This window comes from Engystomops pustulosus, chromosome 3 (assembly GCF_040894005.1).
Source record: "Engystomops pustulosus chromosome 3, aEngPut4.maternal, whole genome shotgun sequence".
NCBI lineage: Eukaryota > Metazoa > Chordata > Amphibia > Anura > Leptodactylidae > Engystomops > Engystomops pustulosus.
Window position 1 is genome coordinate 196,111,000 of NC_092413.1, and position 18,134 is coordinate 196,129,133.

At 42.2% G+C, this 18,134-nt stretch overlaps 1 protein-coding gene across 1 annotated transcript in view; it reads right to left on the reverse strand.

Annotated features, from left to right (window-relative positions):
- LOC140122542 (ribonuclease H1-like) overlaps window positions 1-18,134 on the reverse strand; it is a 294,177-nt gene that overhangs the window by 191,717 nt on the left and 84,326 nt on the right. The gene's annotated exons all lie outside the window — the stretch shown is intronic.

Genomic DNA, 18,134 nt, shown 5'->3' on the forward strand with positions numbered 1-18,134 from the left:
GCATGTAAGTGCTTGGGGTTGCGACACAATTTGAAAGTTAAATCCTGTGCTCAGTTCGAATAACTTCTGACACATGAAAGTCAGCGCAGCTGCGCCAAAATCTGATCCACAATCCCAGCTCAAACCCCTGTTACATACTTGCCAAAGCTGCGTAAATCTTAAAACCAAAGAAAAGTCTGACGAAAGTGCGAACCGCGACCCTTAGTAAATGAGCCCCATAGTCTATATTCAGGTTGTCTCTGGAAGTAGCATTAAAACTTAGTATTTTTACTGCAACTATCTCTTAGTGATCATTATATGGATGTGTATATATACGTATAAACTCATAAAAAGTAAATGAAACTGTGTCTCCAATCTATTTGACTTGCACATTGTTTTTCTTTTACATTAATATTACTCAGAGAACATACTTAAGGATTTAATTAAGAAGTGCTCTGAGCTGACAGTAATGAAAAATAGAATTTAATAGAATTAAGTGAATTAATAGTATCCTGGCTTGGGCAGGGGAACTGAGGTAATAACGTTCCTGCACCATTGTTTATACTCACTTCCAGTGCTTTTTATGTCTCAGTGGTAATATAAATAGTTATAAGTAGATTGGTAATAAAAATTGGTTCATTTACTTGAAAGAGTATTTACACAGAGCCGAGCAATGTCTTTTTGTAAATGCATTTCTACATCCAATGAACCTTTCAATATAATAACACGGACAAGTAACTTTATCATTGTGATCATAATGGTTCTAATATGTACCGAGGCTTGTGATAAAGTACAATAAAGTAAAATAAAAAAGCTCCTCTGCAGTTCTTATTGCTAGATTCTTTCTTTCAGGGGATATTCGGGGGACATAGACCGTTCTCATGGGGAGAAAAAAAATAGGTCCTTAAATGGTCACTAACTTTTCGAAAACTTTACATAATACAATAGAGGAAGTGACTACAAGAAACTTTGTGATATAATGAACGACTTTGGGGCACATTTACTTACCCGTCCTGTTGACGCCGCCGATCCGGAATGTCCGACGGGGATTTGGGTCAGTCGCGATTCACTAAGATTGTGCGTCCAATTTCCTAAATATGTCTCTTCCAACACTGAGGTCCGCTGGAATTCACCTTTTTCTTCCCGGTGCATGTAAGTGCTGATCTTGTGACACAATTTTGTTTTTAAATTCTGTGGTTTGACCGAATCAGTCGGTTTGTCCGACGTCCACGCCCCCGATTTGTGTTGCATGCAAGCCGGCGCCGATGCGCCACAATCCCGGGGCAATTCAGGGCAAATCGGAAAAAAATGCGAAACCCGGCGGGAATGCGTCCGACGGACCCTTAGTAAATGTGCCCCTTTGTCTCTTATTTTTTGCGTGTCTGATACAGCATCACTTTTATTATGTAGCAGGGGTCACATGGGAGCCTCTATAAACAAACAGGGGCACAGCAGTGATGGAAAGAGGTGGTGAAGATAAGATTTTTATTATTTATTAACCCCCCAAACCTTATATTTGCTACCCATGGCCTCCTTCCTTTTAAAATCAACTTGTAAAATTATTCTAATGAGCCAGAATGACTCTGACCAGCAGTACCATGATGTATCTTCATTGTTTCACTGTTCTTTCCCTCTCCACTGCTCCATCAGCACTTCTCACAGCAGAAGGGAGTTTCAGCACACAGTGGGAGGGAGGAAATGCTTCTGCACAGTGTAACAGCCATTGAAGCGACAACACACAGGAGCTCTGATTATGTCCACCAGATCCCTTATAGCATTAATTTTAAATGTTGATTTTAGAAGGAAAGAAGACTCCAGTGCTTGAATCTATGAGTAAATGTCCATTGTTTATCATACTTGATTATGATGGCAGATAACCTTTAAGAAGTTACATGTTCCTGAATTAGGATGTTGCTACAGATATCATAATGTTACTGTACATGCTAATGATTGTCTCAGCCCACTTCTGATGTTAACAAGGCCAGAAGTAGATGAAACTTTGGCCAAGTCCATGAAGTGGATTGGACAGTAGAGGATTCCTTCATTTGTTAATTTTCAGCCGGTGTGCCCTCTTCATACAGCGGGAGCCGACGTGTGACATACCATTACACCACATTACTAAGAGGTCAATAGGAGGAAACATTTAAATTCAAGTTTATTGGCGGCTTTCAGCTATGTAAGCAAGGTAAGGTAACTTTAAAAAAAAAATTGGACATCCCCTTAAAAGCACCATCACGGTAAATCATAACTTTGCCTTTCAAATACAGATAATTCACCGGTTGCTTGTGAAGCTATTGACTACTTTCTTACAAGCAGCATCCATCTCAGAAAAAAAGCCTCCTCCATTGTGTACGGACGATAAGTGCACATTAATCTTTTTTTATTACAATTTTGTTGTGAACAAACCGAGAGTAAAAACAATATGCAACACAGATATTCCAACCAGCAAATGATGCTGATGAAATAAAGCACATCACCGGTTTGTAAGCCATGAAGACACCACAATAAATCACAGCAAAAACTTTCCGACAGGTGTTACAGGCGTAATAGCACAAGCTATATTTATAGCAGAGTCTACCAAATAACTCAGGCCTCTCTGAAGAAGGTGAAGGTGAGGATCCATGGGACGGGAAAATAAATGTGGATGTGGCCGGCGAGGATTCTATTTACAGATGAGAAACAGTGGGAACTTTCAAGGAAACAATCAGATGATACAATACAAAAATAAATGAAATCTAAGCAGTACTGGTCGTCCGTTTATAATAAAGAAAAATTACAAATCAATAGCATTCTGCAGTTTTTTGAAAAATTCGACTAGTTAAAGCCAAACACTTACAGAGAAGGTCATATTCTCTTTTGATTTCGAGGCATCTGTTACCCTAGAATTGGATAAGAAATTCAGTTGAATCTGATGGAAAAGAAAGCAATGCACATCATGTTATTCTTGCATTGAAGTGATAGAACCCATTGAATTTTCTTGGTCACCTTTGGAATCTGTTATTCAGTGGAACAGGCAGGATGCTGTGGTTTCCATTAAAAATGGCAGCCATTGCATATATGATCATGGTCTGATGGCCTGGAAGAGGGCGTGTCCCACGAAACGTCACATACCAACATGGAGCTTACCTGTTCGGTGTGTAAGTGAGGTAGAGTCTCTGTCCCAGGGATCGTACCTATGTGAGTCTTTTCTACTACACTATATTTCATGTACCGTGCTATCGGACTTAAAGGATTTTGAATAGTTGTAACAGGAATCGGCTCACCTGATCCTAAGGTATTTACATCTTTGTAAGCAAACAGATGGAGCGGGCTGCACAGGAGGGGACCGTAGTGATAATGGGAGACTTTAACTTTCCAAATATAAATTGGGGTCAGGGCTCGTCTTCATCTGTGAAGGGGAGACATTTTATGAACATTCTTCAGGATAATTTTATGGTGCAGCTTGTAGAAGATCCCACAAGAGGTGACGCATTGTTGGACCTTGTGATTTCTAACAATGCGGAGATTGTCCAAAATGTCAGTATCCGGGAACCCCTTGGGATCAGCGATCATAATATAATTATTTTCCTCTTAAACTTTAAAAAGCAGAAACAGGTGGGAAAATCGAAAACTTTGAATTTTAAGAGGGCTAATTTCCAAAAATTCAGGGCTGCAATACAGGATATAGACTGGGATCAGATACTGTCACATGGTGATACTAATGTTAAATGGGAGAAATTCAAATCTATCCTGGGTTTTTATACTTCTAAATTTATTCCAATAGGTAACAAGTATCGTGGCTTACAGCTACAGTTAAAAGAGCAATTAATGAGAAAAAGAGGGCATTTAAAAAATATAAATCTGATGGGTCACCAGAGGCTTTCAATACTTACAAAAAACTTACCAAAATCTGTAAAAAGGAATAACAGCATGCAATGTCAATCAGCTGCCTCTAAAGCTAGTAGGATCATGTCATGTATCAAAAGTGGAATGGACTCTCGTGATAGGGATGTAATAATACCACTATACAAGGCACTGGTTCGGCCACACCAGGAATATGCTGTCCAATTCTGGGCACCGGTCCATAAAAAGGAGGCCCTGGAGCTGGAGAGGGTTCAACGTAGAGCCACAAAACTGATAAGGGGTATGGAGGGTCTCAGTTATGAGGAAAGATTAAAACAACTAGATTTATTTAGTCTGGAAAAGAGACGACTACGAGGGGACATGACTAATTTATATAAATATATGAATGGTCCATACAAAACATATGGTGGTAAGTTGTTTCAGATTAAATCAAATCAAAAGATGAGAGGGCACTGTCTCCGTTTGGAGAAACCAAGGTTTAATCACCGGAGGCGACAGGGCTTTTTTACTATGAGAACTGTCAATCTGTGGAATAGTCTGCCTCAGGCGCTGGTCACAGCAGGGACAGCGGAGAGCTTCAAGAAGGGTCTAGATTAGAGATGAGCGAACATACTCGTCCGAGCTTGATGCTCGATCGAGCATTAGCGTACTCGTAACTGCTCGTTGCTCGGACGAATACTTCGCCCGCTCGAGAAAATGGCAGCTCCCGCCGTTTTGCTTTTTGGCGGCCAGAAACAGAGCCAATCACAAGCCAGGAGACTCTGCACTCCACCCAGCATGACGTGGTACCCTTACACGTCGATAGCAGTGGTTGGCTGGCCAGATCAGGTGACCCTGGGATAGACTAGCCGCTGCCCGCGCTGCTCGGATCATTCTGTGTCTGGATGCCGCTAGGGAGAGAGCTGCTGCTGGTCAGGGAAAGCGATAGGGTGTTCTATTAGAATAGTGTTAGGCAGGAGTGATTCAACAAGAACCCAACAGCCCTTCTTAGGGCTACAATAACGTTATACTTTTTTTTTTATTTGCTTGTGGCTGGGCTTGCTGGCACTAGTAGTGCAGCTAGTACCATATTGTGAGGAATTTGCAGGGGGACTTGCTACCGTTGTGTTTAGCTCTTAGTGACACACATATCCACCTCAAACACCGAAGTGGGACAATTTATTAGGGGTTTGATTTCAATTAGGCACAGTCTGCCAGTTTCTTTTTATTTTACGTTTATTTTTTTCATAACTCAGCGTCATCTCATCTGGCATAGTAGTGTGCTTTCATACTTGGCTAGAAAATAGCCATAGGAGAATCCAAACGGCTTACTTACGCCTACAGTAGCGTTATATATATTTGATTTCTGGTTGATCTGCTGGTGGCTGTACTTGCTGCAGTGCATCTACTAGCAAATTGTGAGCAATTTGTAGTGAGACTTGCGACCGCTGTGTTTTGCGCTTAGTGACGCACATATCCATCGCAAAGACCGAAGTGGGAAAATTTATTAGGGCCCGGGGTTGTATTTCAATTAGGCACCGTCTGCCATTTCCTTTTTTATTTTACGTTTATTTTTTTCATAACTCAGCGTCATCTCATCTGGCATAGCAGTGTGCTTTCATACTTGGCTAGAAAATAGCCATAGCAATAGGATAGCATCGTTTGGTTTTAAAAACTAAAAAACACAAAAAAAAACAAAAAACACAAAAAAAAGTTAAAAAAAAAATTAAAGTTATAACTCTCATTTTCAAAATGTTTAACCCGAGGGCTAGGGGTAGAGGACGAGGGCGGGGACGTGGGCGTCCAACTACTGCAGGGGTCAGAGGCCGTGGTCCTGGGCGGGGTGAGACACCACCTGCTTATGAGGGAGCAGGGGAACGCCGCAGAGCTACACTCCCTAGGTTCATGTCTGAAGTTACTGGGACTCGTGGTAGAGCACTGTTGAGGCCAGAACAGTGCGAACAGGTGATGTCGTGGATTGCCGACAATGCTTCGAGCAATTTGTCCACCAGTCAGTCTTCCACGCAGTCCACCCATGTCACCGAAATCGGCACTCCTCCAGCTCCTGCACCTCAGCCTCCTCCCCCCCAGTCTGCCCCCTCCCAGGAAAATTTGGCATTTGAACCGGCATACTCTGAGGAACTGTTTTCTGGACCCTTCCCACAGTCACAAACCACTTGTCCGGTTGCTGCTGAGCAATTTTCCGATGCCCAGGTTTTCCACCAGTCGCAGTCTGTGGGTGATGATGACCTTCTTGACGTAGTGGAAGAAGTGTGTAAAGAGGTGTCCGACGATGAGGAGACACGGTTGTCAGACAGTGGGGAAGTTGTTGTCAGGGCAGGAAGTCCGAGGGGGGAGCAGACTGAGGGATCGGAGGATGATGAGGTGACAGACCCAAGCTGGGTTGATAGGCCGGGTGAACACAGTGCTTCTGAGACGGAGGAGAGTCCTCGACCAGAACAGGTTGGAAGAGGCAGTGGTGGGGCCAGACGGAGAGGCAGGGCCAGAGCTGGTGCATCAGCGCCAAATGTGTCAACTAGTGAAGCTCCCGTGGCGAGGGCTCCCGCGGCGAGGGCTAGATTTTCAGAAGTCTGGAGGTTCTTTAAGGAAACACCGGATGACCGACAGACTGTGGTGTGCAACCTTTGCCAAACCAGGATCAGCAGGGGTTCCACCACTACTAGCTTAACTACCACCAGTATGCGCAGGCATATGAATGCTAAACACCCCACTCAGTGGCACCAAGCCCGTTCACCTCCGGCCGTGCACACCACTGCTCCTTCCCCTGTTTCAGCTGATAGTCAGCCCCCTTCCCAGGACCCTGGCACAAAAACCCCATCGTCGCCTCCACGATCCTCCACAGCATCCACCAGCGTTCAGCTCTCCATACCCCAGACGCTGGAGCGGAAACGCAAATATAGTGCAACCCACCCGCACGCCCAAGCCCTTAATGTCCACATCTCCAGATTGCTCAGCCTGGAGATGCTGCCCTATAGGCTAGTAGAGACCGAGGCCTTTCGCAACCTCATGGCGGCGGCCGCCCCTCGGTATTCGGTCCCCAGCCGCCACTACTTTTCCCGATGTGCCGTCCCAGCCCTGCACCAGCACGTGTCAGACAACATCATCCGTGCCCTGACCAACGCCGTTTCTGACAAGGTCCACCTGACCACGGACACGTGGACGAGTGCTGCCGGGCAGGGCCACTATGTATCGCTAACGGCACATTGGGTTAACTTGGTGGAGGCTGGGACCGAGTCTGACCCTGCGGCTGGTCATATACTGCCGACGCCGAGGATTGCGGGGCCTACCTCGGTCCAGGTGTTTCAGGCCTACTATGCCTCCTCCTCCTCCCACCCCTCCTCCACCTCCTCCTCCGAACTACCATCCGTGGGCATGGCGCCATCAGTCGGTAGCTCTAGGCACAGCAGCAGTGCCGTCGCTAAGCGACAGCAGGCGGTGCTCAAACTGCTGAGTCTAGGCGATAAAAGGCACACCGCCCAAGAGCTATTACAGGGCATTCCACATCAAACTTGTTAACTTTGTCGCCACCCTGCTGTGTAATCCACAAAATATACTGGCAAACTTTTATCATTTACCGATATTATTTCAGCGCTTCTTGCGCATCTGTTTACATTCCCCTCACCCGCCATATCCCAAACTTATAAGAACGCTACTACACTTGATCTTATACAAAAGGTTCTTAGAAGTGCTGTTTGGGGAGTAGCCTAGAGACAGGGGCTTGGATTGGCGAAAGCTCGCCTGGCAGCGGAGCGCCAGCTCCATGCGCATCATGCGCTTCTTGCGCATCTGTTTACATTCCCCTCACCCGCCATATCCCAAACTTATAAGAACGCTACTACACTTGATCTTATACAAAAGGTTCTTAGAAGTGCTGTTTGGGGAGTAGCCTAGAGACAGGGGCTTGGATTGGCGAATTCTCACCTGGCAGCGGAGCGCCAGCTCCATGCGCATAATGCGCTTCTTGCGCATCTGTTTACATTCCCCTCACCCGCCATATCCCAAACTTATAAGAACGCTACTACACTTGATCTTATACAAAAGGTTCTTAGAAGTGCTGTTTGGGGAGTAGCCTAGAGACAGGGGCTTGGATTGGCGAAAGCTCGCCTGGCAGCGGAGCGCCAGCTCCATGCCAAGATCCAACTAACATACTTTTAACTGCAGCACCTTTAATCTACTACTAGTTCACCGCCTCCATACATGGTCCCCTTATCAAACGAGCTGTGTCAGGCAGAATTTTGGGTTGTTTTCATGGCTTCCATGTTAACTTTGTCGCCATCTACAAAATATACTGGCAAACTTTTATCATGTACCGATATTATTTGAGCGCTTCTTGCTCACCTCCTTTGGTTCCTCTCTTCCACCCATTGGTTTGAAGCCTGAGTCCATTTAGGGTATGTCGCCATGCCACTCTCTAGCCTGCCGCTGCTGCCGCTGCCTCTGCATGCCGTCCCCTATAGTGTCAGGGTCAATTATTGGATGTTTTACATGCTATCTAGCTTCATTCTGTCACTCTGTCATGGCCATGCTGTTGCCCATAATTTTGGCATAATGGTGCGATTAAGCAGCCTCAGAGGCATCCATGCATGCTGCCCCTGCTGTTTACTGTCCATTTCCGTGGTGTTTCCATCCTTTTCTGAGGTTCCCAGGTGTTTGGCCAAGCTTCCCTGTGCAGAGCCTTGGTCCCCTTGAAAAATGCTCGAGTCTCCCATTGACTTCAATGGGGTTCGTTATTCGAGACGAGCACTCGAGCATCAGGAAAAGTTTGTCTCGAATAACGAGTACCCGAGCATTTTAGTGCTCGCTCATCTCTAGTCTAGATGCCTTTTTACACCTAAATAACATTGATTGTTATGCTATATAGAATTGTTTCCCCTAAATCCCTTCCTCATCCAATTCCTTCCCTTCCTTGGTTGAACTTGATGGACAAGTGTCTTTTATCAACCGTATAAACTATGAAACTATGAAACACTAAAAAGAAATGTGCTATTTTCTATGTATATTTATGGAACAAAATGAAAGTTTTATAGGATAATGTATGGATATGAATTTATGAAGTAAAAGCAACACTTTTTTGAAAGATTACTTGTATGGTCAATTTTTGGACATTGTTCATCGAGTGCTAGATTTTGCGACACAAATCCTTTTTTTAAATTCGGCGGTTTGTACGAATCCATCAGGTTGTCCGATGGCCCGCCCTCCAATTTCTGTCACGTGCAAGTCGGTGCCTATGCTGCAAAATCTGATCGCGTGCACCAAAATCCCGGGGAAAGAGGTGTTAGAGATCATTACATGTATAAATATGTAAAATCATTTTAAATTAGAAAAAAAACATTAGATAATTTTTATTATAAAGTTCCCCAAAAATATCAATCAAGCATCACAGTCCCATTCTACAGACTTCGTTCTCCTCGCTCTCCATTGAATCAGTTGCACTTTCATTCCTTAGGAAAGCCATGATGAAAAAGATCCATACAGGAAGGAAACCCCCGGCTTCACATGATATCAATTTTTTTTAAAAAGGAGAAATCTTCAAACATTTCATAGCAAATTACTTTTTCCTACAAGAGAGCACGGGCCAACAAAAGACAGGACACCACTGGGTTTGGTGCTTCTGATCAACACAAAGAGGAATTCGGCAAGGTAAAGACCTGAAATCTCTTTTGTTGCCTTTGATGTCCATTGCATTTGTCGGTATGCCATTAGATTTTTGTCATGCCTAAATTTTGTTGTACCACCACGCTTCATGGGTTTCTTAGGGACATTGATCGTTCTCATAAAACATAGGAGATATCAGCTGTATAGATAGTACACAATGCACAGCAGGGCATCCGGCACTCACGTGACGGTCTAGTAGTTCAAAACCGAGGATGATCCCTGTCATAATAGCTGTTTTGGGAGATTCTATATATACTGTGTCAGCTGTTTTATACTTTTAGGCAGGATACATTTATTTCATGACAGGTTTATTTCCTGAAGTTATGGTTTTCACAATATGGACATACAAGAAGGTAGACCATAAATTCATGTAGCGGGATAGAAACTTCTGTCTATTGTGTATAATTTATAGGAATAAATTCCAGAATTTTATGTGGTGCTACTTTATTGAAGGGCTGATATGTCACATTCAGTGTTCGGGTGCATCAGGTATTATTACATCAAGCTAAAATGTGCTTCAAGCAACCTCTAGGGGGTGATTAGTCGAAGCTTATGCACAGAATTTCTTTGTGCTCCAAAATCAAGTGAAGTTTATGTTAACCCCTTAATGCAGAAGCCCTTTTTTGTTTTTGCATTTACACTTTTTCCAAAATCTATAACTTTTTTATTTTTCCATGTAAGGAGCTGTGTGAGGGCTTTATGTGTAACAAATTGCAAATTGTCATAGTGATTGTATTGAATATTCCATGTTGTGTACTGGGAAGCGGAAAAAAAATCCCAAATGCAGTGAAAATGGTGAGAAAAGGCATTTGCACCATATTCTTGTGGGTTTGGATTTTACAGCTTTCACTGTGCACCCCAAATGACATACTTTATTCTTTGGGTCGTTGCGATCATGGGGAAACCAAATTTGTATAGGTTTTATAATATTTTCATACATTTACAAAAATTAAAAAGCTCCTGTACAAAAAGAAAATTCTTCATTTTGCCGTCATCTGGCACTAATAACTTTTTCATACTGTGGTGTACGGAGCTGTGGGGGTGTGTGTGATTTTTTTGCAAATTTTAATGATGCTTTCAATGCTACTTATGGTGCTATTTTCAGTTACGAGATTAAACGGCGGTAATAACCATTATTATGTTGATAGATTGGGCATTTTGGGACACGGTGATACCTAACATATCTATGATTTTTGCTGGGAACAGAGATGATTTGAATTTTTTTTATATAATTTTTTAAAAACTTTTTTTATATTTTTTTTTCTATTTTTCAGACTTTAAACCTAGGTTTTTCTGACTGATCCTACCATATACTGCCATACTTCTGTATGGCAATATATAGGGATTTTCTGCATCATTCATTACAATGTACAGAGACCCGAGGCTGTCGTGGCAACTGATCGTCACCCCTTGATTACCTCAATGGGGGCGGCGATCGAATTCAAGATAGTGGTGCCCATGTACCACAGGGATTTGCCGGTGGTATTTGCCGTGATCGATGCCAGCGTCCAGGAACTCCATTTATATCCACTTCTCCCTCCATTTGTGCTGGATATACCATTCCCTTGCTACTTGTAGTGCTATTGTCTTCTATTATTCTGACCCTTGACTACTCTTTTGACTCTTTTGATTCTGTACTTTGTCACCATCTTGGATTTGACCTGGCTATTCAGACTTTACTTGTGTCTGTCTATTTATCTGTTTATCTCTCTCTGCAGTTATATTTTCCAAGAACATACTTAGAGTAGGAACTGTCATCCAATTGTCCCCTGCTGGTTAGCACAGTCCAGACAAGTAGGTAGGGATAGAGGTCGTAGATAAGCTCAGAGCCTGCACCTCTTTCTTTTTCCTTTTTTCTACGGTACAAGCAATCTAATGATTTCAAGTTCAAGCCCCGGAGAAGGATTTGAATTTTACACTTTCTTTTTCTGATTGAAAAAAAATTAATTTAATTTACCAATCATTTGCTAAAAAGCAGATTTCAATAAAGTGTCCAGTAGGGTAATAACTAATGCAAGGACATTCACAGTCCATGAACATACTTATTACAGATTCAACATAATGAACCAACTATTGCGGGTAAACTAACTACACGGAACCCGCCATTAAAATATAAGAGAGAAGTGACAGCCTAACAGCTCAAGCATAAAGCTCTCCATATAAGAGTAAAATATATAAGGGTTTTTCGTCTCTATTTTAAAGATGTAATTTCAGGACTAATTAAGTCTTATGTGTTATTTTGTAGGTTACTGAGTCTGTATTTGATATCAGAAGAAAAGGAATTAAATTAAAGGGGACATCATTAAAAGGGAAAGAAAATTATAACATTATTTTATTGTCAAATAAATTTTTTTAATAACCAATGAAATTGTGCTACCCTGAATTGTACCGGCTATTGTCAATTTGACTTATGAACAAATATAACCTCCTCCGTGACATCCAGAGTACATGTATGGTGGGTATAGCCACCAGACTAGCGATAGCACTGGACCTGGACCATTAACCCCTCAGAAGTTATGTTACCTGGGCAGGGATTTATAGTAACACAGCAGATTTTACAAAACACTTATTCTCATAACCTAAAAAAGATTTAACTACAGTTTTCTACTGCTCTGGCGCTACTCTCTGACAGCCGGAGACCCTAGGCAGAAGCGAGATGCGGTTTATTACCGCTTCTCCCTTCTACGCTACTCAGAGTCGGCACTGCCACCGACTCTATAGACTCGGCGGTCACGTGCTCACCAGGTCTAAAGGGGTTAACCAGGGCTGCTGGGTCTAATCGGGCCCATTACAGCTCTGATCAGCAGTCACAGGTTATCATCTCCCCCTGTAACTGGGACTCTTATAGATGCCTCAGTTACAGGGGAAAACTTGTAAAAGGAAAAAAAATTTAATTTTTTTTTTTTAAATAACTTTGAAATTGTCCCCCAGGGATCTTTTATAACCTCATGGGGGACATACAAAGTAAAAACATACACAAAAAATATTAATAAATATTCATAAAGACACATTTGCATTTCCCCTTATACAGGCAGTCCCCGGGTTACGTACAAGATAGGGTCTGGAGGTTTGTTCTTAAGTTGAATTTGTATGTAAGTCGAAACTGTATATTTTATAATTGTAGATCCAGACAAAAAAAAATTTGGCCCCAGTGACAATTGCAATTTAAACATTTTTTGCTGTAATGGGACCAAGTATTATCAATAAAGCTTCATTACAGACACCTTACAGCTGTTTATTGCAATCTGGGACTATAGTAAAGCATCCAGAGAGCTTCACCAGAGGTCAGAGGGGTCTGTCTGTAATTATGGATTGATTGTAAGTCGGGTGTCTTTAAGTAGGGGACCGCCTGTAATAAAAAAAAAATCCCCTGCTACACTACAAAAATCGCCATAGTCGATTTTAACTAGCTCTATGTGTCTCAAAAAAAAAACACTGCAAAAAATGTTAAGGTAGCACTCAAAAAAAGAGTTATGTTCCTTAAACCGCCACATGCTAAAAATGCCTAGAGTCTTTCCAGGCCACGTCACTAAGGGGTTAAAGGACCAGTCTTAGTACTATTTCCATTTATTGCATCATACCGTAATGTACAGTCTTTCTCCCAGAGAGATGAGTTTCAGTACAGCTTGCTACACTTTCCCTATCGCAGTGTTGAAAGTGGTGGTGCAGGCAGAAGAGGAGGAGGCAGAGTAGAAGGCAAGGAGTGATATTTGGCAACCCCGGGTGGTGGAAGTATATGCGCTAAGGGCTTCCTGCTTCGGGTCCAGCATCTATTACATTGAACCGGTGGCTGGGATGTATCATGCCTGCCCATGCTTACTTGTCAAGTTGTTAGTTGTGATGTTCACCTTCCAATGGCCTGGTGGCATCTTTCTAGGAAACGGTAGCAACGTATGGCACAGCTCTCTACTGTCTAAGTTCCAGAAAATCCACATTGGTCTTCTCCTTGTAGAATGGGTTGTAAAGACCATTTTTTGGTGATTAAAGTCTTGGGTATCATAAATGTCAGTGGTGGGAACCCCTTTAAGAATGAGTTCATACCTCTGGCTCTATGTACATCAAGGCTGTGTTTCTTGGAAGATTGAGCCCCATCTGTGTGAGAACACACGCTCCTGACATTGGCCTAAATCCTTTGTTTTAAATAACAAACAATGTTTTATTACTTTTAGGATATGTAATACAATCTTGGAGTAAGAATTCTTGATTCATGTTTTGACCCTTTCAACCTCTGCAAAAGTACATTGTGGAACACTAATCAATCTCTATGTTCTTATGGATTTTTCTTTTGAATAAACAAGTACAGTTGAGGTCAGGAGGCAGCATACAGCTATATCAGTGACTATAGTGCTGAGATAAACACCAGAGAAAAATAATGGGAATATACATTTATATACGGATCAACACTAACTTTATAAAGCAATGTACACCTTTACCAACTATTTTTTCCTTTTTTGTCTATTATTATTAATAAACTAAAATAATTTTTATTAAAAATGTCCTACCATCTGAGCCAGGCATTTTGCATTGATACACAGCACAGTTTTTTCTGCTGTGTCCTCACAGTAAGATTCTCCCATCATGCACAAGCCTCTGTTACAAGCTCCAGCAATTCCTAAAGCCCAGCCACACAGACTTCCATCTCACAGCAGACAGCTCAGTATTATGCAGTTCAGTCCTATTGCTTCCCTCTTTCAGCCATGACTTCTTTCCCTCTGTGTAACACTCACTCACTGCTCAGTCTTTCCTATCTCATGTCAGAGCGTTATCTCTGTCTTCATATATCAGTATCATAGAGGGGAAAGCGCAAAATGGTCAAAACTGCATGGGATCAGACTTATAAAGGGGCTATTGCTTCCCTCTTCAACCTTGTCCCCTTTCCCTCTGTATGTAACACTCACTCACTGCTCAGTCTTTCTTCTCCCATGTCTAAAATTGTCAATAGCTAAGATATTGTGAGGAGAAAGAGCAAAGTGATCAACACTGCGTGGGATCAGGCTTTTAAAGAGACTGTGGCATCACATGTCATATACTGCTTCCCAGGATATTTACTTTTACTTTCAACCGCATGATAATTCTTTTTCAGAAATCACCATGAAATCTGGATCTGTGAGGAATTTATTGAACTTTGGATCGTATCGGGATTCGGCAAGTTTTTACAGGTGGTGCCCATACCACATAGGAGTGATTACTATTGTATCTCTTGTGGGAGATTTGGCCCAGTAGAGACCGTGGTAGCAGGGTGCTGTGATGCAGTTCAAGACAGTGACACCAAGGTTTAGTCCAAAACAGGTCTCGCCTGTGTTTATTGTAGCAGCAAAATAAAACAGCCTTTACACTCAGGCATTAATTAAACAAAAATCCTACCCGTCAGGGTGCTAACTATACAGGTGTTCACTAACTCACCACTATACAAAATCACTTGGCTGCTCCAGGCACAGAGGTCAGGGCTGTGTGCTCTCCAGCCTCCTTCCAGAGAGAGACAACCCTCTCAGCTCTGCTAGGCGCTTTATGCAGACTGATTAGGCTGCTCCCATCACCTGTATCCAAGGTGCTGGACACCCAACCTCAGCACTCAGGCCTTGCATAATAGGAAAACCTAGGGGAAACATACCGCCCATCCACAGTTAACCCCTTCAGTGTCTCACACTCTTTAGATGCTGTATAAATAGGGATTCGGCAAGTTGAATTTACTCATCTTTCCTTAACTCACAAATGCTCTTTTGAAGAAAATATAATAAAAAAAACTAAAAAATAGATATATATTCACATATTAACATCTAACAAGGGGACCAACTCCATCTTCATGGCCATGTTTAGAGAGATGTCACAAAAGCTTGTGTAGGTGTAATGTTTGTATGTGTTCCAATACTTTTGTCCATAATATCCATGTAGTCAGGCCACAATTTACTACACAGGACTGTCACCATGTCTACCCCCTCTGCACTAAGGATCAGGGAACATAGGGGGACATGTATGTTTAATCCTGCTACTTTTTGTCTTTAATCTTTGCGATTTTTCTCGTTTATGCGACTTTTGCTGTCATTTTTTAAATACACCTTGGTCTACACCTCATGCATTATATATCTTTATTTTCCAGATATTCTGTGCGACTTTTCACTTATGTATACCTTTTTTGTGACTTTTTAGGTTCAAATCTGCACCTGGTCCAGGGCAGCAGCAAAGGAAGGATTTTTTTTCATGGACCCTGTTTTAACATGTAAATTAGAATTATTTCACATGCTAAATGTTTACAATTTTGCACATAAATCTGAAAGGTAGGGCTGTTTTTTTAAATTTATAAATGTTTGCATTCACATTTTAAATTGAAATTTATTGTTTACTTGTAAGGGTGAAGTCACACATGATGATAACCCATGTGTTTTCCAACGCATCACAACAGTTGAGAAGAAGCAGATTTCCCTAATTACAGATATTTTACTTTATTTCTAAGCAGTGTTGGACTGGCCCACCAGAGTACCAGAGGATCCTCCGGTGGGCCCTGGTTCAACCCTTCTGAATGCTGAACTGAGATCCAACAGAAATCAACCCAGTTTGGAAGCTGCTAGAGTCTATTTCCTGGCAGATAATGAAGAGTGGGCCCCAGATTAATTTTCTCTGGTGGGCCTAAGGCAACCCAGTCCGACACTGCTTCTAACATTTCAGTTTGCAGTAACACGTCAGCGAACACTAACTAATCTGCCAATCTACAAATATGCTTTTGTCTACATATACTTTAGGTAATGCGGTAACAATAATGAGATTACTTTGACGGTAACTTTTGATGACATGGGAAGGTGTCAAAGACTTTCTTCTCCCGTAGAGATCTTGGATTTTAGTTTCATACTGAAACTCCCAGTTCTTATTTGTTTGTAGACTCTATCTGTGTGAGTATCTGCTGCTTATCTCCCAGATCTCACTGCTTGGGTTTGCTTTGTCGGAATGGCCTGTAGCCAGAGAAGGCCTCCGCTCTCCTGTCAGTCAGGTTGCTTTGTCAGCCTGGCTTCTTTCCAGACACTCATTCTGTATTTTCTACCATCTTTTCACAACACTGTCAGACGAAAAGGCCAAATCTCAGATAGTGTGGACTGCAGTTCATCTTCTGAGGTAGAAGATTTTTATAAATAAAATGTAATATATTTTCTTTGAGACAAATTCCATTATGATTGAGAATAAAGAAGGAATATAAGATTATTGTATTTGAAAATTCCTCTCTAATGTAAAATACTGTAGAAACATTTTTTAAGAGTCAATGGGGACATGTATCTTTATTTCTGCTAGTTTAATTGTCTAATTTTTGTGACTTCTGTTGTTTTTGTGACTTTTCACTGCAAATTTTGCTGTTGTTTTTCAGGTTTTTGGGAGGTGAAGAAACCAAATACAGAATTTTTTGAATTCCCTTGTCACGGGTGGTCCCGCGATCACCGTCGCGGTCTCACCCGTGCCTTCGGTCCCCCGCCAGCGCGCCACAAGCGCCACTCACGGATCCCGGCTCCTGTCCTGCCGGCATCGGCTCCGTCCGCGGCTGCTCCGTCCCCTTCGGCTGTGCGTGCGCGCAGCAGGTTCTGCAAATTTAAAGGGCCAGCGCGCCACTAATTGGCGCTGGTCTTTCCCCCTTAAACTATTTAACCCTGCCACTTCCTGTTACCCTTGCCGGATCTTTGTGCCTTTCGCCCTAGAGAAAGCTGTATTTGATGCCTTGTGCTGTTCTTGAGATTTCCTGTTGTGACCCCGGTTCCGTTTCTGACTACACTCCTTTGCCGCCTGTCCTGACCTGTTGCTACGACTTTGACTACGAACCTGTGCTGCCCGTCCTGACCTCCTGCCTGACCCCGACTACGAGATTGCCTGCCGATTCTGTACCTCGGCCTTGGCTGCCACAATGTGGACAAGTCACGCCTGTGGAACGACCTGGTGGTACCACGCCGCAGCAAGTCCAACCCGCTTTGCGGCAGGCTCTGGTGAAAACCGGGTGCCACTTAGACTCCCGTCCCAGGTAGTGGCTTGTGCCATCGTCCGCAGTGGTTCAGGGGATCCACAACCTCTAAGCCTGACATCCCTTCTCCGATTGCCTTTAAATGTGCACCATAAGAATTGTTATATATATATATATATATATATATATATATATATATATATATATATTTGCCATCATTATGCATTTCTTTAATTCATTTTTTTAATTCCACAAATGACAATGGAAGGGTAATATTTTTTAATATTTTCTTTTGTTGTTTTTAGCTTTGTTTTACTTGAACTGGCAATTATTTGATCACTAGCTCAGTACTGCAATACATTTTTAAACGTCTTTTATTAAGCTCTGCCACAAGGCCTCGGGCTGCCATGACAACTGATGGGCACCCTGCAATGCCCGCACCTTAGCTCCCCAATTCACATCTGCCGTACATATCACTATTGATGGAATGAGTATAAAATATACATCACCAATGTTCTTTCTACTAATTTGACCAATAGACTGAAAATATTTTTATATAACCTGTTTTTATTTTTTTCATTGTAGATTTTTTTTTAATTTCATTTCCAGTTTTTAGGGCTGCCATCTTATCTGATTTACAGCATGCAAGAATACATTTTACATGACATCTTATGTAATAATTCTATTTTGGTTTAGTTCATAAGGATATATCAAAAAATCTTGG